This window comes from Chrysochloris asiatica, unplaced genomic scaffold (assembly GCF_000296735.1).
Source record: "Chrysochloris asiatica unplaced genomic scaffold, ChrAsi1.0 scaffold00154, whole genome shotgun sequence".
Lineage (NCBI taxonomy): Eukaryota > Metazoa > Chordata > Mammalia > Afrosoricida > Chrysochloridae > Chrysochloris > Chrysochloris asiatica.
Window position 1 is genome coordinate 7,837,819 of NW_006408672.1, and position 11,623 is coordinate 7,849,441.

Here is an 11,623-nt window from a genome sequence, read left to right on the forward strand (position 1 = left end):
TGCAATTTGAGGCTTGATTTTTTTTCTTCAGTTCTTCCAGCTTTAGAAATGCTGAGAGTGTTTTTCCCTTTTGGTTTTCTAACTCCAAGTCTCTGCACATTTCATTGTAATATTTGATTTTGTCTTCTCAAGATGCTCTTTGAAATTTTCTATTCAGCTTTTATCTCCTCATTTCTTCCATTTGCTTTAGGTTGTTTATCCATTATTCCACTGATGATTCAAAGGCACATAACGACAACAATAACAATGGTCAATGAGTTGGAACCAACTCAAAGGTACTTAACATCAATGTCTAGTGATCGTGAATATTTCTTCATATGTTTGTTGGCTGCCTGAATGTCTTCCTTGGTGAAGTGTCTGTTCATGTCCTGTGCCCATTTTTAAATTGGGTTGTTTGCCATTTTCTTGTAGAGGTGCTGTAAAGTTCTATAAATTTTAGAGATTAATCCCTTGTCTGATATGTCACTGCAGAAATTTTTCCACATCTGTTGACTCCCTTTTTACTCTTTTGTTGCATATAAATGTCTAATTTTTACAAGGTCCCAGTCATCTATTTTATCTTCTACTGTTTGTATGTTGTTTTGTAATGTTTGATAGTATATTTATGCCATGTACTAGAGTCCTTAAGTTTGTCTGTTGTTTTTCATTGATGATCTATATAGTTCTAAGTTTTACAATTAAGTCTTTAATCCACATTGAGTTTGTTTTTGTATATGTTGTGAGATATGGGTCTTGTTTCATTCTTCAAAGATGGATTTCCAGTTTTGCCAGCACAGTTTGTTGAAGAGACTATCTCTTCCCCATTTGATATGGTTTGGCCCTTTGCCAAATATCAGCTGATTGTATGTGGATAGATACTTCTGGGTTCTCAATTCTGTTCCATTGGTCTATGTATCTTTCATTGTACCAGTACCAGGATGTTTTGACCATTGTCGGTTTGTAGAAAATTCTGAGATCAGGGAGTGAGAGGCCTGCAACTTTGTTCTTCATAAGCAGTGTTTTGCTTATCTGAGGTCTCTTACCTTTCCATATAAAGTTAGTGGTCAGTTTTTTCCATCTATTTAAAGAATGATGTTGGACTCTGGATTGGAATTGCATTATATCTGTAGACTGCTTCGGGTAGTATGATTTATTCACAATGTTGAGTCTTCCTGTCTGTGAGTGTGGTATAATCTTCCATTTTTGCAAGTGTCTTTTAGTTTCTTATAATAGTGTTTTGTAGTTTTCTTTGTGTAGGTCTTTTGTTTCTCTGGTTAGATTTATTCCTAAGTATTTTATCTTTGGGGTAGCTATTTATTGTAAATAGTATTGTTTTCCTAATTTCCTTTTCTGAAATGTTTTTATTAGTATAGATGAGTCCAAATGATTTTTGTATATTGATCCTATATCCTGCCACTTTATTGCATCTTTCAATTATTTTCTTGCTGAGTCTTTGGGATTTTCTATGCATAGGACCATATCATATGAAAATAGAGAGAGTTTTGCTTCTTTTTGCCAATTTGGATTTCTTTACATTCCCTTTCTTGACTTACAGCTCTGTCTGAGACTTCCAACACAATATTGAATAGGAGTATTGAATACAGGGCACAGGATATCAATTTATAATGAGTGAACTACAAAGCCAAAAGAGGGAATAATGTAGCTCAAAACTTCCACATGGTGAGGAAGTCAAGTTGATTTCAAGATAAAACAGACCATTTAAATAGGGGGAAAATGATAAATTACAGGGAATCTGTAATTCACCCTGAAGATTAATACACCTGCACATCAAAATAAAAAAAGAAGAAAATCAGAAAGATTTAGTATATATGGAGCTCTGGTAGCGTAGTGGCTACAAATTGGGCTGCGAACCTGAAGGTCAGCAGTTCGAAACTACCAGCAGCTCCACAGGAGAAAGATGAGGCTTTCTACTCCCGTGAAGATTTACACCCTTGGAAACCTTGTACAGGGTCGCTATGGGTCGGAACCGACTCGACGGCACTTAACAACAACAACACAACAGAAATGAAAATGAAAAGAAAATCCATAAACAAAATGAACAGATAATTATGTGATACAAAGAAATCAGCAGCACTACAAGACAACCACATAGCACAATGAGCAATCAATTCATACTTATCTAAAAATTACACTGAATATAAGTGGATTAAATGCACCAGTCAAGAGACGGAGAGAGAAGAATGGAGAGGAAAAAAGATCCTTCATTATGTGGTCTACAAAAGGTACATCAAAAAGATGGAGACAGTCTAAATGACCATCAACAGAACAATGGCTAAACAAACTTTGGTACATACACACAATGGAATACTATGCAATGTTGAAGAATAATGATGAGCCTTTGAAACATCTCTCAACACGGATGAACCTGGAGGACATTATACTGAGTGAAATTAGTCAATCACAAAAGGACAAATATTGTTGAAACAATATTGTTATAAAAAGTTAAGAAAAGATTTTTTTTTTTTAATATGAGAAACACTCTACAATGGTTACTGGGGCAGGGTAGAGAGAAAATTATTCATGGGCTAGATACATGTTAACATGCATGACAAGTTAGGCATTATACATGTGGGAGACTGGCAGAGGAAAGATGAAAGTAGTGAGAGACACAGGGAGGAATGCAATATTTAAAGTGAAAAGGAAGCTCTGGTAGCGTAGTGGTTACGAATCGGGCTGCGAACCTTAAGGTCAGTGGTTCGAAACTACCAGCTGCTCTGCGGGAGAAAGATGAGGCTTTCTACTCCCATAAAGATTTACACCCTCGGAAACCCTGTACAGGGTCGCTATGGGTCGGAACCGACTCGATGGCACTTAACAACAACAACAGAGATAAATACTGTTAATTATGGTACATGGAGTAGATTGCCGTCACTGTAATGGAATAAAGTGTATGATTTGTTGAATGTAAAACTGATGATCTGCCCTGTAAATCTTCAGTTGATTCACAATACAAAGTTTTAAAAAGAGGTCTTTTGCAGCAGATTTGCCCAAAGCAATATGCTGTTTGACTTCTTGACTGCTACTTCCTTCTGCAAGGAGTAGTGTAGTGGTTACGAGTTGGGCTGCTAACCCCAAGGTCAGCAGTTTGAAACTACCAGCCTTTCCGTGAGAGAAAGATGAGGCTTTCTGCTCCCATAAAGATTCACAGCCTCAGAAACCCTATACAAGGTTGCTAAGAGTCGGATCTGACTTCACAGCACATACGATGACCACCACCACTTCCCTAAGCATCGATTGTGGATTCAACGAAAATGAAATCCTTGACAACTTGAATCTTTTCTCCATTTATCATGACAGTGTTTGCTGGTTTTCATTTATTGATGTTTTTGGAAGTAGATTGTCAGGTCTTTTCTTTCTAGTTCATCTTAGTCTGGAAACTCTACTGTGTGCAGCATCATAACAACACACAGGCCTCCTCTTACAGATGGTGGCTAAATATGAGGTACATTGTTTGGGAATCTAACCCAAGCCCTCTGCATGGAAGGCAACGATTCTACCCCAGAACCACCAATATCCCCTAGTTTGAAGTCCATCTATTCTTTCTTTTTATCTGCCTACCTACCTATCTAAGGAGCTCTGGTAGCATAGTGGTTATGAGTTGGGCTTCCAACATCAAGGTCAGCAGTTCAAAACTACCAGCAGTTCCGCGGGAGAAAGATGAGATTTATAGCCCCGGAAACCCTGTGTAGGGTCGTTGAGTCAGAACTGACTCCACTGTACTTAACAACAACAACTCCTAGCTACCTATCTAATCTATCCATCCATCCGATTTCTATGTCTCTCTCTCTGTCTGTCTTATCTATCTAATCTATCCATTCACACATCCATCTTGTCTCTATCTTGTTATTATGAAATTGAATTTCTGATTTACTGAGGACAAGATGTTTTCCTATCAGAATCTGTTCTTTATAAAGTTTTTATATTTAAATTCATTGGACTGTGTAACCTTTGTGAGGTTAGATTTTGGCAGAGTTTGTTGTATAGGTTTGATGTAGAAAATTCTTAGTTCTGGAAATTTATTCAGGAAAATTATGATGAATATACTCATTTTGTGATAATTAAATGTTATTCCTAAGATTGCCTTAATTTTATCTCCCCTGCATAAGTAAGTAGTAAGGAGTACTGGTGGCACTGCGGGTTAGGTGTTTGGCTGCTCATGACACGGTTGGTGGTTCAAACCCACCAGCTGCTCCAAGGGAAACAGATGAAACTGAGTGCTCCTGTAAGGACTTACAGTCTCTGAAACTGTGATAGGATTGTTATGAGTCAGAACAGACACAATGGCAGTGAGATTGGTTTGGGTGGGTTGATATAAGTAACATGAATACTCAGGTTGTTTAATATGCTGGTCTTGGCTGATTTAAAGGCCTATTGGAAACACACTCACCTATCTAACTACATGCAAAGCTCAGTTCTTCCAGAGGACCGGTTGGATCCCAAAGTGGGAGGTAGTTTGACCAGAGTCGCTCATATTAGATAAAAAGATGGGACAGAAATAGAAGTCACAGCTCCTGAAGTCTTACCTTTAGGAGGGGTTTGTATTTTCAAACTTTAGTTACAAAGTTGGCTACTAGGTCTTCTGGTTAAGACTGCTTTCCTTTAGTTTTGTTCTCTAGTGACTATCTGTCCTGGAGGAATAATTCTTCATGTACTCAAGCCTAGATCACAAGGAGATAGGTGCAGGGTCAGTAAAGCGTCCCATGAAGCTAATGTCTTCTATGCATACTGAGACTGCTTCGTGTTACACTGCGGTTTCTTTACCCTGTTCTAGGCCAGACTTGCTCATAAGTGAAGAGAGACCAGGAATATTTTTACAGGTTACAAATCATGAAATTATTACTGCAATTAGGTAATAAATCTAATCATCAGATTATGGGAAGTGTTTGCGTTAGGCACTAACTTTACCCCTTGCATAAACTGACAAGGGGAATTCAGCTAGCTGGATGACCCAGTGGCCTTGGAACTCATCCTTCTTCTTCAATTCCACCACTTAGAATTTATCTAAGTGTCTAAAGGACACAATTTTGTGCTTTCCTTTTTAAATTTCCTTTTAGGCACTGTAATTGGCCCCTCCCTGATCTCAGCTCTAAAGTTTTACCTCTTCGCCCACAAGCAAGGCTAGTTTTATTTTGCCTCCTTGTAGCTGTGAACCCCTGAGGCCAGTGTGCTTGAGGGAAGAGTGGGTTGAAGTTAAACCATGGGTGTGGTGCTATCTGATCAGCACTGGACTGTGAACCACAAGACCAGCAGTTCAAACCCACCAGCTGGTCCTCATAAACTCTATACAGGGTCTCTATGAGTTGGAACCGACTGGATGGCACTGAATAACAATGCGTTGTCTACTTAGGGGCTTAGAAGAATTGGGCGGGGGGGAGGTGGTGGAGGGATTTAGGAGATAAAGACCTTAGAAAGAAGCTGCTGGCAGTGGAGGTGAAGCCGGTTAGTTATGGAGGGCACAAGAATGTGGTGTGGCCAGGAAGTGATTCAAGCCATACAAAATGCACCAACAGGATGTCCCATCTCTATAGTTCTCTGTTCCTCTCCCTTAAAGCAGCGTTCCATTCTTGCTCCTGGAAATGCTCTTCTTCTACCCATCCTCTTTTAACATTCTGACCACCTTCCTCCTGTCTGTGAGTGGATCCAGGTGGTCCCCATAAGGCCAAAACCAAAACAGAAAACCAAATCAGCTGCTGTCAAGTCAATTCCAACTCAAGGAACCCCATGAGTATCACAGTAGCAATGTGCCCCATAGGATTTACAGTGGCTGAATTTTCTGAAGTAGATCACCTGGCCTTTCTTTCAAGACTTCTCTGGGTAGACTCAGACCACCCAACTTTTGGCTAGTAGCTGAGTGCCTTAACCATTTGTACTACCCAGAGACTCCTGACTCTACCCTTGTGAATAGTACCATAATTGTTGTTAGCTGTGGAGTTGGTTATGACTTATACATTATGTACAACAGAATGAACCACTGTTCAGTCTTGCATCATCCTCACAATCATTGCTTTGTTTGAACCCATTGCTGCAGCCACTGTGTCAATCTATCTCTTTGCAGGTCTCTCTCTTTTTCACTGGCTTTTCCAAACATGTTCTTTTCCAGCAACCGATCCTTGCTGATAACATGTCAAAGTATGTGACACAAAAACTAGCCATCCTCCCTTTTAAGGGACATTCTGGCTGTACTTCTTTCCAGATAGTTTTTTCTGGCAATTTATAGTACATTCAATATTCCTCAGAAAGACCATAATTCAAAGGTATCCATTCTTTGGTTTTCCTTATTCATTGTCTAGCTTTCACGTACATATGAGGTGACTGAAAATACCAAGGTTGGGTCAGGCTCACCTTGGTTCTCCAAGTGTCATCTTTGCTTTTTAATACTTGAAAAGGTCTCTTGCAGATTTGCCCACTGCAATGCATCATTTCACTTTTCTTGCTTTTTTACGTTTTATTGTGAATTGACTGAAGATTTACAGAGCTGATCACCACTTTCACAGTCAATAAACCATATACTTCCTTTCATCTCAATGACTGAAATCCACTCAATATGACATCATTTATCCTACTTCCTCCCTGTGTTTCTTGTTTTCATTCAGCCTTCTTTCCTAACCCTTTTGAATTTTGTCCTTGGGTAAATGCTACCCTTTTGATCTCAAATGGTTGCCCATTCCATGGTGTGCATACCTCACTAGTGTTACTGTCCTCACTGTATACCTATTGCTTTGTTGTAAATTGATTTGGGGTGCTTTATCATTTTATTTCTTGACTGCTGCTTCCATGGGTGTTGATTGAAGATTCAAGTAAAATGAAGTCTTTGACAACTTCAGCCCTTTTCCATTTATCATGATGTTGCTAGTACCATCTTTAATGCTCAATTATCTGGTTTTTTTTCCCTCTAGAACACTGAAAGATATTAAAACTCTCTTTAAATGACTCCTACACCCTCTAAGTTTATCTTGTGTTTTCTCCAGTTCTCGCATGCCTTTTGCACTCATATTTCCTCCTTGTGTATATGCATCTTATATTCTAACTTGAGAAGATTCACCTAGACTCCTAAACCCTATTGAACAGAAAAATTAATAACAGCACCAGGACTCTTAACAATAGACACCTTACATTGATTTTAGGGTATTTCTTATTCAGGAAACCAAATATTAACCATAAAAAACCTGACCTAAACTGCAAAAGTCTTCCAGAAACTGCTCCATAGCATTGTAAGTTTGCTTCTTCAATGGCTAGAAAAGGACATTTGTTAGACCAATAGCACTTAATTTCTCAAAAACCTCTTGGCTACAGGTGGGTGGAGGGCCAAATCATTAGCAGCCAGGACAGAAATAAACTTTAATCAGTGGACCTCAGTAAAGGGGTTCAATAAGTCATGTTAAGATTGGCTTCTATTCTTTATAAAGGAGCCCTGGTGATATAGTGGGTTAAGTGTTGAACTGCTAACCAAAGGTTAACAGTTCGAATCCATCAGCCACTCCACAGGAGAAAGATGAGGCTCTTTACTCCTGTAAAGATTCACAGCCTCAGAAATCCTATCTCTAAGGCATACAACCACCACTGCCACTTCTCTGTAAGGATTCTGGGTGGTGCCGTAAATTAGGTGTTAGTCTGCTGACCTCAAAGTCAGAGGTTCAAACCCACCAGAAGCTCCACAGATGAGAATTTCTGCTCCTGTAAAAATTTATAGTCTTGGAAGCCATATATAGGGTTGGTTTGCAACAGAATCAACTCAGTGACAGTGGGTTTAGCTTTGGGCTTCTTCTCTTTATGAGTCCTGGTGCTGCTGTCATTAAAGTGCTTAACTGCTAGCTGAAAGGTCAGCAGTTCAAACCCACCAGCTAGTCCATAAGAGGAAGATATGGCAGTCAGCTTCCATAAAGATTTACAATCTTGGAAACTCCATAGGGCAGTAGTACTTAGTTCTATAGAATTGCTATAAGTTTGAGTTCAGCCAATGGCAGTGGATTTAGCTTGATTTTTTTTAATATAATCTCTTTATAAGCTTCATTTTACCTAGCTTATTTGAGCAATTTCTTTTGTTGTTGTTGTTAAGTACCATTGAGTTGGTTCCAACTCATAGCGTCCCTGTATAGGTTTTTCGAGGAGTGGCTGGTGAGTTTGAACCACCAACTCTGCAGTTCAAACCAACCTTTCGGTCCAGTACTTATCCTACAGCACAATACCAGGACTCCATTTGCTTTTACTGGAATCAAAATGGTCTCTCGCCTATAGAATAAACTGGTCAGAGTAAACCCTATGTTCCAATTTCATTGAGTTTCAATTATTTTTAATAATGTTTAATGAAAATTTTTCTAAACCAGTCTCCTCAGACCTGACATTCATTCATATGTCTTTTGGATAGTGTTATGTTCAGATCTGTGCATAACTTACCTGGAAATGCAGCCTTGCACAGGTGCTGCCATAAAAACCACACCAGCAGAGACAGAGCTTGCAGGGAAATACATGCATTTTTCCTCTCTACCATTTTCCCCCACCATGATGTCCCTGGTGTTGTGAACAGTTAAGCCCTGAAAGATTGGCAGTTTGAATCCACCCAGAGGTTACTTTGGTTCAGTTTGTTGTTGTTAAGTGTCGTTGAGTCAGTTCCAACTCATAGTGACCCTGTATACGTTTTCTAAGGAGTGGCTGGTGGGTTTGAACCACCACCTTGCAGTGCAGTGCTTATCCTACAATGCCATGTTTTAAGTAGAGTTAAAATAAATCAGCAAGGGCTGGGGAAGCACCCTGTGCTCCTGCCAATGGTTCCCAACTGACTCAGAGACGAAGTCCAAGTCCTGAAGAGCAAGGCAAGTAGTGGTATTATCACCCAGATGGTTGCTATATGCATGTGGCTGTCCCACAGGAAGTATGGTATGTGTAGAAGGGCACCAGCCACCACCAACCTGTGACTTGGCATGAAGGAAGCTGGTTGGACATACAGAATCCCTAATCTCACTTTCCTCTTATTCTTCCATCTCCTGATGGTGCCTCCTACTAGATGAATGGCACTGAAATGCAAAGGCAAGGTTTGCTCAAAGCTAAATACCTGCCTAGTCAGCCTTCCAGGGCATAGAGCAGAGACGCAAAGGATGGAGAGCAGCAAATTCTCTGCACAGCTGTAAAAACAAGTCAAAAAGTATGGGTTTGAGATGATAGGCAAAGACTTGAACAGAGAAGTAATACATTAAGTAGTACTAAAAATCCAAAATAACCCAAACCCACCCCCACCCCACCCCCCCAAAAAAAAACATAAGCACATTTGTTGTTATAGATTCTAATTTACAGCATCCCTATCGGACAGTGTAGAATTGTCCCCCAGGGTTCCTAAGGTTGTAATATTTATGGAAGCAGACTGCCACATCTTTTACCTGCACAGCAGCTGGTGGATTTGAAAAGCTGACATTTAGGTTAGCAGTGGAACACTTTACCACGGTGCCATCAGCGCTCCTTAGTTTGTACTTAAGGAAATTTAACAGCAGCAATGAGATTAATTGAATGGGGAAAGAGTCAGAGAGACCTTTCAGTAAGCTCTTTGGTGACTGGGGGCCTGAACTTCATTGGAACAGTGAGAAAAAGAATCATGTTTATATAATAGCATGCTGTTGAGAGCTAGGCATTGTTCAAAGAGTTTTCCAGGCATTTTCTCTGGAAATGCTCACAAATGACTTGTACTTTCTAGCTACATCATGAACATTTAAAATAATAATGATAAAAAAAAGCATATAGTTTAACACAGTGTCCAGGATATAGAAACATTCAATACATGTTATGATTCCCATTTTAAATATTAAAAGTTAAACTAAATCACATAGAAGTGACTCAAGTAGTCGGTGGTGTTCTCAACATTCAAACACAGTAATATTCTGATTCCAGCTCCGAAGTGCCCAAGGTCTTGTACAACAACATTGTTTTCTCCTTTGAGAAACATTTCAAAGTAATGTTAAGACTTGGAGAAAGACATGGTCCAACACCTGCAATGTGGGAACAGTGACAGAGGCCAGTGGCAAAAGAGAGGCAGGAGCTGAAGAGGCAAGAGATAAATGTGGAAACAATTTGCTGAGAGAGGCAGGGACGAGTAGAATTAAGGGGACAGCTGGTTAGGTTAGACTTCAAGGGGAGAAGAGGTTGAGAGAAAGATGATACCATCAGTGGGTGGAGGAGGAGACTCAGGAATTTTCAAGGTCTTCTAGTGACTGAAGACTTACAAAGGAAGATCAGATAACTTTACCCATTTTTTCTTGCAATGGCCTCTGAAAAATCTATTAAGATGTTAAGTATTTTATTTCTGGGGGATATAGCCAACAGAAGCCCAGGAGCCAGAGTTTATCTCAGGGTGCCTGCCTTACAGACAGCCCTCAATATAATTTTTTTGGATAATTACTTGATCCAAGTCTTGTGCATACTTGATTTCGCTGTCATTTGTTGATTTATTTTTATGGTCTCTCTTCTGTAGGTCCAACACCATCAACTTTATTATCCCTCAGAACTATGGCCACGTTGTGATACCTCAACAATGTCTGTTGAATGAATCTAAACTTAATAAACACAAATTTTGTTTTGTTAATTTGTGAAATAGAATCTGAAGTAAAGATCCAATTTTCTTTACAAGATCTGCTCAAATGGCCTTGCTTTATTTTTCAATATACTGACCCTAAACTACCTGACCATTCTCCTGAGCTGACTGGTTTGTCCACTATTTTCCAGATATATTTTTTCATTCTTTCTGTGTCCCCTAAGTGGTAACATGTAAAACCTCTATTGAATTTTTTTTTTTTTTTTCATTCCAAAGCAAACTCTGAGCTTTGCAAGTCTTAGTTTCTTCATCTTTAAAGTGGGAATAGCAGAACACAGGGGTAAGCAAAAAAATATTGCTACTAGACTTCCAGTTCATACATGCACAGGTTTATTCCACACAAAATGTGTTTAAACATGTCTCTGTGATCAGCAGATGACTGTGGACAAGTTCTCTCAGTAATTCACTTGTCTTAGTCTCATTAGAGTGTCTTCAAAAAAAAAAAAAAAAAACAAAAAGGATACGGAAAGAAATGTTTTATTAAGTTCAATCCTCAACTAACTCAGAGAGCTGATCTTTTCATCAGTCCTTTAAAGTGTATTGAAGCTAACAAAAGCGATTTTATGAAATGAATCGTAACTGGGGACGGGTCTGGATTTATCAATATGATACAGAGAACAATAGTGACTTCCAAGGGGATCTGCTGGTCCAGTTAAATTCAAGGCAGAATGGTCAGCTCAGAAGATTATGGCAACTGAGTGCTTTGTTTTTTTGTAATTTCAAAGGGGTAATCTTATGGGGGCTTATTAGGAAGTTTACAGAAAATTAAAGACTGCGTTGGTGAGAAAAAAAAAGGCAGGAAAGTAGCTAAAGACTTTTTATTCTACCACAAGGTACCTGTTCATTCTTGGAGCTTTCCTAGGATTTCTTTGGGAAACCTTACCTCATCCAGCTTACAGCCCTGATCTTGCCTCTCAGGCTTCTTTTTGTTCTCCAAACTCAAAGGACAGAAAAGGAAGCTCATCGGAGTCCCTTGAGGATGCCCAAACTGCTGTTTTAGCATGGTGTACATTGAAGAGTGCAGAAAATTTCTGGGAAGGATTAGAG